The sequence below is a fragment of the Arvicanthis niloticus genome, chromosome 27 (genome assembly GCF_011762505.2).
Source record: "Arvicanthis niloticus isolate mArvNil1 chromosome 27, mArvNil1.pat.X, whole genome shotgun sequence".
NCBI lineage: Eukaryota > Metazoa > Chordata > Mammalia > Rodentia > Muridae > Arvicanthis > Arvicanthis niloticus.
Window position 1 is genome coordinate 1,248,627 of NC_133435.1, and position 9,392 is coordinate 1,258,018.

The following is a 9,392-nucleotide window of genomic DNA, read 5'->3' on the forward strand; positions in this document are numbered from 1 at the left end:
TCTAGAAATCCAATAATGTACACTGTTTTGATGCCATGATAAAAATAGAAATGCATGGTATGGTCATACATTTAAAATTCAGATTTACAAGGAACATAAAATAAATGGAAAAAACATGTTAATCTTAGATTTAAAGTGGAAATAGATTTAAATTTTGTAGTTCAACAGGAAACTGAAAACAGTGACATTCTCTTTATTAACTGTAACCAGATCTTTTACCTGAGAATCTTTGAAGTTAGAAAAAGTATAAATTCCTGTAGTCAGGATTTCAGCTTACATCCAGATCCTCTGGTCTCCTCAATGCTTGCAGAAAAATCTGCCCTTTGCTTCAGGGATGCTGTATCTTCTGGACTCTCTCGATGAAAGTTGTGACCCAAAGAAGGTAACCACAGCGTTCCTCTGAACTGAATGCTCTTTTCAGTTCAGAAGAATTTATATAGGAGAACAGGAAGCCCCGCCCTAAGGTGGAGTCTTTACCTATTTTCATGATTCAATTAACTTTTATAAACTCCTCCCCTAGGCCTCTGGGCCCATTCTGAGTGTCCTTTTACACTCATGGCTACTTTTCTGTTGTGTGATGGAGGATGTAGGTCTATCATAGATTCTTTCATTGATGAGGTGTTAATAAATTCAAAGAAACTTTCTGTGATGGTGATTCTTGATTCAGTTTAATCTAAGCTTCCTTACCCCAGTAAGGAGTTCTCTTTCTTCCTGTCCTCTGACTTTCCTAGGATGCATTATGTAGACCAGGCTTTGCCTTCAATTCACAAAAATATATCTGCCTGTTTCCCATGTGCTGGGATCAAAAACCTGTTCCACCACACCTAACTGAGTAAGAAAATTTTTAAATCAGATAATTAGAAGTAGACATACTCAGTCTAGATCTGGTCCAAACCTTCTGGTGGCAGTCTAAATGAAAGGACATGGAAGAAGCTTTTGCTTTGTGCCTGCTTGCCCTCACATCTGGCAGTTTTGTTTATCTTATTGCTTTTGCCAAAATTAAATTCAGCTTCATTAAGATTAGCACATAGACTAAGGACAACTAACTTTTTAGAAATCACCCAGGACCCTAGGGACATATTTACAATGCAGAGACATCCAATTTCACGGGCTCAACACCTACTAGATTCTCAGCCTTCTGGTTGTGAGACAGTCATTGTTGGGCTACTCTGACCACATACTATTATCCAACCTAATAAATCCCCTGTTAATTTTACAAGTCATTTTATCGGTTCTGTTCCTTTAGAGAATCCAGAAATAATAGCAAAATTTATTATTTCAAATGTCAAAATAAAATCCACTCTTCTATCAGTAATAAATACTAATTTGATAACTATGTTTCTTTGAGGGTACTTTATGTATTTTGGAGCTTAGGATAGGTAGCATTGAACACAGTTGATCTTTGTACAGAACAAAAAGCATTGATTGAATCAGCTGCCCGACAGTTTGTTAGACCCCACCATGATCACCCTTATTCCTTTTCTCTCCTTCCTTTCTTGATCTTTTCAGCTATTTTTCAAGGTCAAAACCAGAATCTGTTATAATTTTATCATCTAACCATCAGGAAGATTTTTTAAATTATTTGCAGTTAGATAAGCCTGTTTGAATATGAGAAAAATAATTCTTCATGAGTGATAGTATTACTGAAAAGAACTAGCAAGACTCTAGAATCCATTTCTCAGGTGGCTTATGATTTTAGCACAGAAGTATCACTGAATCCTAATTATTGACCCTGTAACTCCCAAAATTAGGGGGTTGATGATAGTGTCTGGGAAAACAGGGATTATAGTTCCTTTAAATGAAGTAGGCTGTTCTCAGTCAACCAAGTTGGTCCTGAGGAGTATCTATTTAATAAAAACATTTTTAGTTCAGTGAAATAAAAGTACAAAATTATTCAACTTTTCCAACAAACATTCCCAATATAAAATTAATAGATACTGTCTTTTTGTATTTTGCCTTTTGTTAGGGGATTTCTGGAAGATACTTCAAAAGAAAGCCAAGGGCTTTCTTGGCTATTTTCCATTTCACACTGTCTCCTTCACCTGAAGACTTGCACACTGGTACCATCACCAGGAAAGCATGGTCTCACAGTGCCTTCAGTGGGTTTGTCTGCTTCTTTGTGATGCTGGTGATCTGTCAACACAGGGTTGCCTAGTCTACTTGTGCTGGTTTAACATTTATCTTCTTGATGAAGGTTTCCCATGAAGGGAGGTGAAGTTTAAAACTAGATCATGCGCTCGCCCCTCCTGCAGTCTGAGGCCTGCAGGTAAGTGCACCCAGGAGCCCCCCAGACACATTCTGGGGGATCCATAGAACCCATAGCCAGCGCTAGCACGCCCCTTCCGCCGCTCGCCCCTCCTGCAGTCTGAGGCCTGCGGGTAAGTGCACCCAGGAGCCCCCCAGACACATTCTGGGGGATCCATAGAACCCATAGCCAGCGCTAGCACGCCCCTTCTGCCGCTCGCCCCTCCTGCAGTCTGAGGCCTGCGGGTAAGTGCACCCAGGAGCCCCCCAGACACATTCTGGGGGATCCATAGAACCCATAGCCAGCGCTAGCACGCCCCTTCCGCCGCTCGCCCCTCCTGCAGTCTGAGGCCTGCGGGTAAGTGCACCCAGGAGCCCCCCAGACACATTCTGGGGGATCCATAGAACCCATAGCCAGCGCTAGCACGCCCCTTCCGCCGCTCGCCCCTCCTGCAGTCTGAGGCCTGCGGGTGAGTGCACCCAGGAGTCCCCCAGACACATTCTGGGGGATCCATAGAACCCATAGCCAGCGCTAGCACGCTCCTTCTGCTGCTCGCCCCCCCTCCGGTCTGAGGCCTGCAGGGTCTGAGTCCCAGACCAGACCTCTACCAGGTCTGCAGTTGTGTGGACCCCGGATTCCACCTGAGACATACTGGAAGGTCCGCTCAACCCAGAGCCACAGAGGAACAACTGAACTCAGAGTGTCAGACAACATACCCTGAGATATCCAAGAGGAGACACTGCACCCAGAACAGCAGACATCTAGCTGGACTGCTACCTTGGAGGCACCATATCCTGAGGCATCCTAGAGATACCACTGTAATCAGGGCAGCTGGAAAAAAATCACAAAGACATCTGGACTCCTAGAAGACCAAACAAAAGCGAGACAACTGGAAAGACAGGCTTCAATCAGAGACAGAAGTACAGGTAGCACTAGAACTAACCAGATGGCAAAAGGCAGGCACAAGAACATAAGCAACAGAAACCAAAGTTACACGGCATCATCAGAACCCTGTTCCCCCATCATAGCAAGCCCTGAACACCCCATCACACCAGAAAAGCAGGATTCAGAATTAAAATCACTTCTCATGATGATGATAGAGGACTTTAAGAAAGACATAAATAACACTCTCAAAGAACAGATAGAAACCCTTAGAGAGGAAACACAAAAATCCCTTAAGGAATTACAAGAAAATGCAACCAAACGGGAGAAGGAATTAAACAAAACCATGCAGGATCTGAAAACGGAAGTAGAAACAATAAAGAAATCACAAAGGGAGAACACCCTGGAGATAGAAAACTTAAAAAAACGATCACGAGTCATAGATACAAGTATTACCAACAGAATACAAGGGATGGAAGAGAGAATCTCATGTGCAGAAGATACCATGGAAAACATTGACACAACTGTCAAAGAAAATGCAAAATACAAAAAGCTACTAACCCAAAATATACAAGAAATCCAAGACACAATGAGAAGGCCAAACCTAAGGATAATAGGAATAGATGAGGGGGAAGACTCCCAACTTAAAGGACCAGTAAATATTCTCAACAAAATTATAGAGGAAAACTTCCCTAACCTAAAGAAAGAGATGTCCATAAATATACAAGAAGCCTACAGAACTCCAAATAGTTTAGACCAGAAAAGAAATACTTCCCGCCACATAATAGTCAAAACATCAAATGTACAAAACAAAGAAAAAATACTAAAAGCAGTAAGGGAAAAAGGCAAAGTAACATATAAAGGCAAACCTATAAGAATTACACCAGACTTCTCACCAGAGAACATAAAAGCCAGAAGATCCTGGACTGATATCATACAGACCCTAAAAGAACATAAATGTCAGCCCAGACTACTATACCCAGCAAAACTGTCAATCATTATTGATGGAGAAACCAAAATATTCCATGACAAATCCAAATTTACACAGTATCTCAATACAAACCCAGCACTTCAAAGGATAATTGGTGGAAAACTCCATCACAAGGAGGGAAACTACAACCTGGAAAAAGCAGGAAAGTAATCTTCCAAAAACCGTAAAAGAAGGTAGCTACACAAACATATCTCCACTGCCAATAACAAAAATAACAGGAAACAACACTCATTTTTCCTTAATATCTCTTAATATCAATGGACTCAATTCTCCAGTAAAAAGACATAGACTATCAGACTGGATACGTAAACAGGACCCAACATTTTGCTGCATTCAGGAAACGCACCTCTGTGGAAAGACAGACACTACCTCAGAGTAAAAGGTTGGAAAACAATCTACCAAGCAAATGGTCCCAAGAAACAAGCTGGAGTAGCGATTCTAATATCAAATAAAATCAGTTTTCAACCAGAAGTAATCAAAAAAGATAAAGAAGGACACTTCATATTCATGAAAGGAAAAATGTACCAAGAGGAACTTGCAATTCTCAACATCTATGCCCCAAATGTAAGGGCACCCACATACATAAAAGACACTTTACTAAAACTTAAAGCATACATTGCACCCTACACAATAATAGTGGGAGATTTCAACACCCCACTCTCAGCTATGGACAGATCATGGAAACAGAAACTAAATCGAGACACAATGAAACTAACAGAAGTTATGAACCAATTGGACTTAACTGACATCTATAGAACATTTCATCCTAAAACAAAAGAATACACCTTCTTCTCAGCACCTCACGGTACCTTCTCGAAAATAGACCATATAATTGGTCACAAAACAGTCCTCAACAGATACAAAAAGATTGAAATAATCCCCAGCACCTTATCAGACCACCATGGATTAAGACTTGTCTTTGACATGGACAAAAACATCAGAAAACCGACATACACTTGGCAACTGAACAATGCTCTACTCAATGATAACTTGGTCAAGGAAGAAATTAAGAAAGAAATTAAAGACTTTTTAGATTTAAACGAAAATGAGGACACATCATATCAAAACATGTGGGACTCATTGAAAGCAGTACTAAGAGGAAAAATCATAGCTCTAAGTGCTCACAAAAAGAAAGTGGAAAGAGCATACATCAACAACTTGACAGCAAACCTGAAAGCATTAGAACAAAAAGAAGCTAGTATACCCAAGAGGAGTAGACGGCAGGAAATAGTCAAACTCAGGGCTGAAATCAACCAAGTCGAAACAAAAAGAACTATACAAAATATCAACAAAACCAGGAGCTGGTTCTTTGAGAAAATCAACAAGATAAACAAACCCTTAGCCAGACTAACCAAAGGGCGCAGAGACAGCATTCAAATTAATAAAATCAGAACTGAAAAGGGAGACATAACAACAGAAACAGAGGAAATTAAAAAAATTATCAGATCCTACTACAAAGGCCTATACTCAACAAAATTGGAAAATCTGGAGGAAATGGACAATTTTCTAGATAGATACCAGGTACCAAAGTTAAACGAGGAGCAGATAAACCACCTAAACAGTCCCATAACGCCTAAAGAAATAGACACAGTCATTAAAAATCTTCCCACCAAAAAATGTCCGGGGCCAGATGGTTTCAGTGCAGAATTCTTTCAGACCTTCAAGGAAGACCTAATACCAATCCTCTTCAAGTTATTCCATCGAATAGAAACAGAAGGAACACTACCCAATTCATTCTATGAAGCTACCATTACACTCATACCTAAACCACAGAAAGACCCAACAAAGAAAGAGAACTACAGACCAATCTCTCTTATGAATATTGATGCAAAAATACTCAATAAAATTCTCGCAAACCGAATCCAACAACACATCAAAACAATTATCCATCAAGATCAAGTAGGCTTTATCCCAGGAATGCAGGGATGGTTCAATATTCAGAAATCCATCAATGTAATCCACTACATAAATAAACTCAGAGAGAAAAACCACATGGTCATATCACTAGATGCTGAGAAAGCATTTGACAAAATTCAACATCCCTTCATGTTAAAAGTCTTGGAAAGATCAGGAATACAAGGCCCATATCTAAACATAGTAAAAGCAATATACAGCAAGCCAGTAGCCAACATCAAACTAAATGGAGAGAAACTGGAAGCAATCCCACTAAGATCAGGGACTAGGCAAGGCTGCCCACTCTCACCTTACCTATTCAATATAGTACTGGAAGTCTTAGCTAGAGCAATTAGACAACAAAAGGAAGTCAAAGGGATACAGATAGGAAAGGAAGAAGTCAAAATTTCACTATTTGCAGATTATATGATAGTATACTTAAGTGAACCTAAAACTTCCACCAGAGAACTCCTAAACCTGATAAACAACTTTAGCAATGTGGCTGGATATAAAATCAACTCAAACAAATCAGTAGCCTTCCTCTACTCAAAGGATAAACAGGCAGAGAAAGAAATCAGGGAAATGACACCCTTCACAATAGCCACGAATAAAATAAATTATCTTGGAGTGAATCTAACAAAGCAAGTGAAAGATCTGTATGACAAGAACTTCAAGTCTCTCAAGAAAGAAATTGAAGAACATCTCAGAAGATGGAAAGATCTCCCATGCTCCTGGATTGGCAGGATTAATTTAGTAAAAATGGCTATCCTGCCAAAAGCAATCTACAGATTCAATGCAATACCCATCAAAATTCCAAATCAATTCTTCATAGAGATAGAAAGAGCAATTTACAAATTTATTTGGAATAACAAAAAACCTAGGATAGCGAGAACTATTCTCAACAATAAAAGAACCTCTGGGGGAATCACCATTCCGGACCTCAAACTGTACTACAGAGCAGTAGTGATAAAAACTGCTTGGTATTGGTACAGAGACAGAAAGGACGATCAATGGAACAGAATTGAAGACCCAGAAATGAACCTGCATACCTATGGTCACTTGATATTTGACAAGGGAGCTAAATTCATCCAGTGGAAAAAGGACAGCATTTTCAACAAGTGGTGCTGGCTCAACTGGAGGTCAACATGTAGAAGAATGCAAATTAATCCATTCTTATCTCCTTGCACAAAGCTCAACTCCAAGTGGATAAAGGACCTTCACATAAAGCCAGGTACACTGAAAATATTAGAAGAGAAGTTGGGGAAGACCCTCGAATACCTAGGCACAGGGGAAAAGTTCCTGAACAGAACACCAATGGCTTATGCTCTAAGATCAAGAATCGACAAATGGGACCTCATCAAATTGCAAAGCTTCTGTAAGGCAAAGGACACTGTCAACAAGACAAAACGGCAACCAACAGATTGGGAAAAGATCATTACCAATCCTACATCTGATAGGGGGCTAATATCTAATATTTACAAAGAACTCAAGAAATTAGACGCCAAACAACAAAATAACCCCATTAAAAAATGGGGTACAGAGCTAAACAAAGAATTCTCAACTGAGGAAACTCGAATGGCTGAGAAGCACCTTAAGAAATGCTCAACATCCTTAGTCATCAGGGAAATGCAAATCAAAACAACACTGAGATACCACCTCACACCAGTCAGAATGGCTAAGATCAAAAACTCAGGTGATAGTAGATGCTGGCGAGGATGTGAAGAAAGAGGAACACTCCTGCATTGTTGGTGGGGTTGCAAGCTGGTACAACCACTTTGGAAGTCAGTCTGGCGGTTCCTCAGAAAATTGGACATAGCACTACCTGAGGACCCAGCTATACCACTTCTGGGTATATACCCAGAAAATGCCTCAACAAATAACAAAGACATATGCTCCACTATGTTCATAGCAGCCCTATTTATAATAGCCAGAAGCTGGAAAGAACCCAGATGCCCTTCAACAGAGGAATGGATACAAAAAATGTGGTGCATTTACACAATGGAATATTACTCAGCTATTAAAAATAATGAATTCGAGAAATTCTTAGGTAAATGGATGGATCTAGAAAATATCATCCTGAGTGAGGTAACCCAATCACAAAAGAACACACATGGTATTTACTCACTGATAAGCGGAGATTAGCCCAAAAGTTTGAGACAACAAAGATTCAACTACCAGACGACACGAAGCTCATGAAGAAGAAAGAACAAGTGAGGATGCCTAGGTCTTTCTTAGAAGGAGTAACTAAATAACCAAGGGAGCAAATATGGAGACAAAGTGTGGGTCAGAATCTGAAGGGGGGGTTGTAGGGAGACCATTGTGTCTGGGTATTCATTCTATAGGCAGTCACCAAAAATAGACGCTGATAGGGATGTCAGGATGGGAAAGCTGACAGCAGCCTGATAAGGCTGTCTCCTTAGAGGTCTCTCAGAGTCGGACATACCCAGAGACAGATACCCACAGCTATCCATTAATCTGATCAAAGTTCCCAATGGAGGAGTTAGAGAGTAAATTGAAGGAACCGTGAACCATATGGGCTGGTGGCCCTGTGAGGAGACCAAGAATACCAACCAGCCAGAGCTCCCCAGGGTCTAAACCACCAGCCCAGGTGCACATAGGGAGAGACACATGACTCCAGCTGTATATGTAGGGGAGGATGGCCCTGTTGGGCATAGGTGGGAGACAAGATCGTTGGTACCCTGAAGGCTGAGCACTGAGGGGGGGGGGGAATCTGAGGGTGGAGAGGGAGGCTGGGGGTAGGTGGGTAAACACCTTCATAGAGGCAGGAGGAGGGGGGATGGGATAAGGGGTTCCTGGGTGGTGGGGGAAATATGGTAAGGGGATAAAATTTGAAATGTAAATATTATATCCAATAAAAGAGGGGAAAAATAGAAAAGCGGTTAGAACCAACATTCTTAATAAAATGTCAGCCCTCTTTAAAAAAAAAAAAAAACTATCTTGATACTAAAATTTGTTTTGAGAATTGTATATTGCAGAATGATCAGCCTTGGTGTATCTACTCAACAAGCAAGCTGGGCAGACCTGCTCAAACCTCTGAGGTCCGTGAATTCCATCTGGAGGCAGCGAAGACACAGCATCAGAGGATTGTCAACTTGCTCTCCCCCCCACTCCTCTTCTAATATCTCAACGCCCATAATCAGCTTGAAGAAGCTAATGATGAGTCAGCGCCCCTATTCCCTGGGCATGGGGACTAAGGTGGTAAATGTTGGGCTGTCTCCCTAGGGAAAAGTAGTGGTTTTGTCGGAATAGAGAGGATTATCTAGGGTTTATTGCATAGCCATAACCTATTAGTAGAAATCTGTATAATTAATATCAAGATGAAGATATAAATTCTTAAATGGCACCAATTTACTTTGTTTA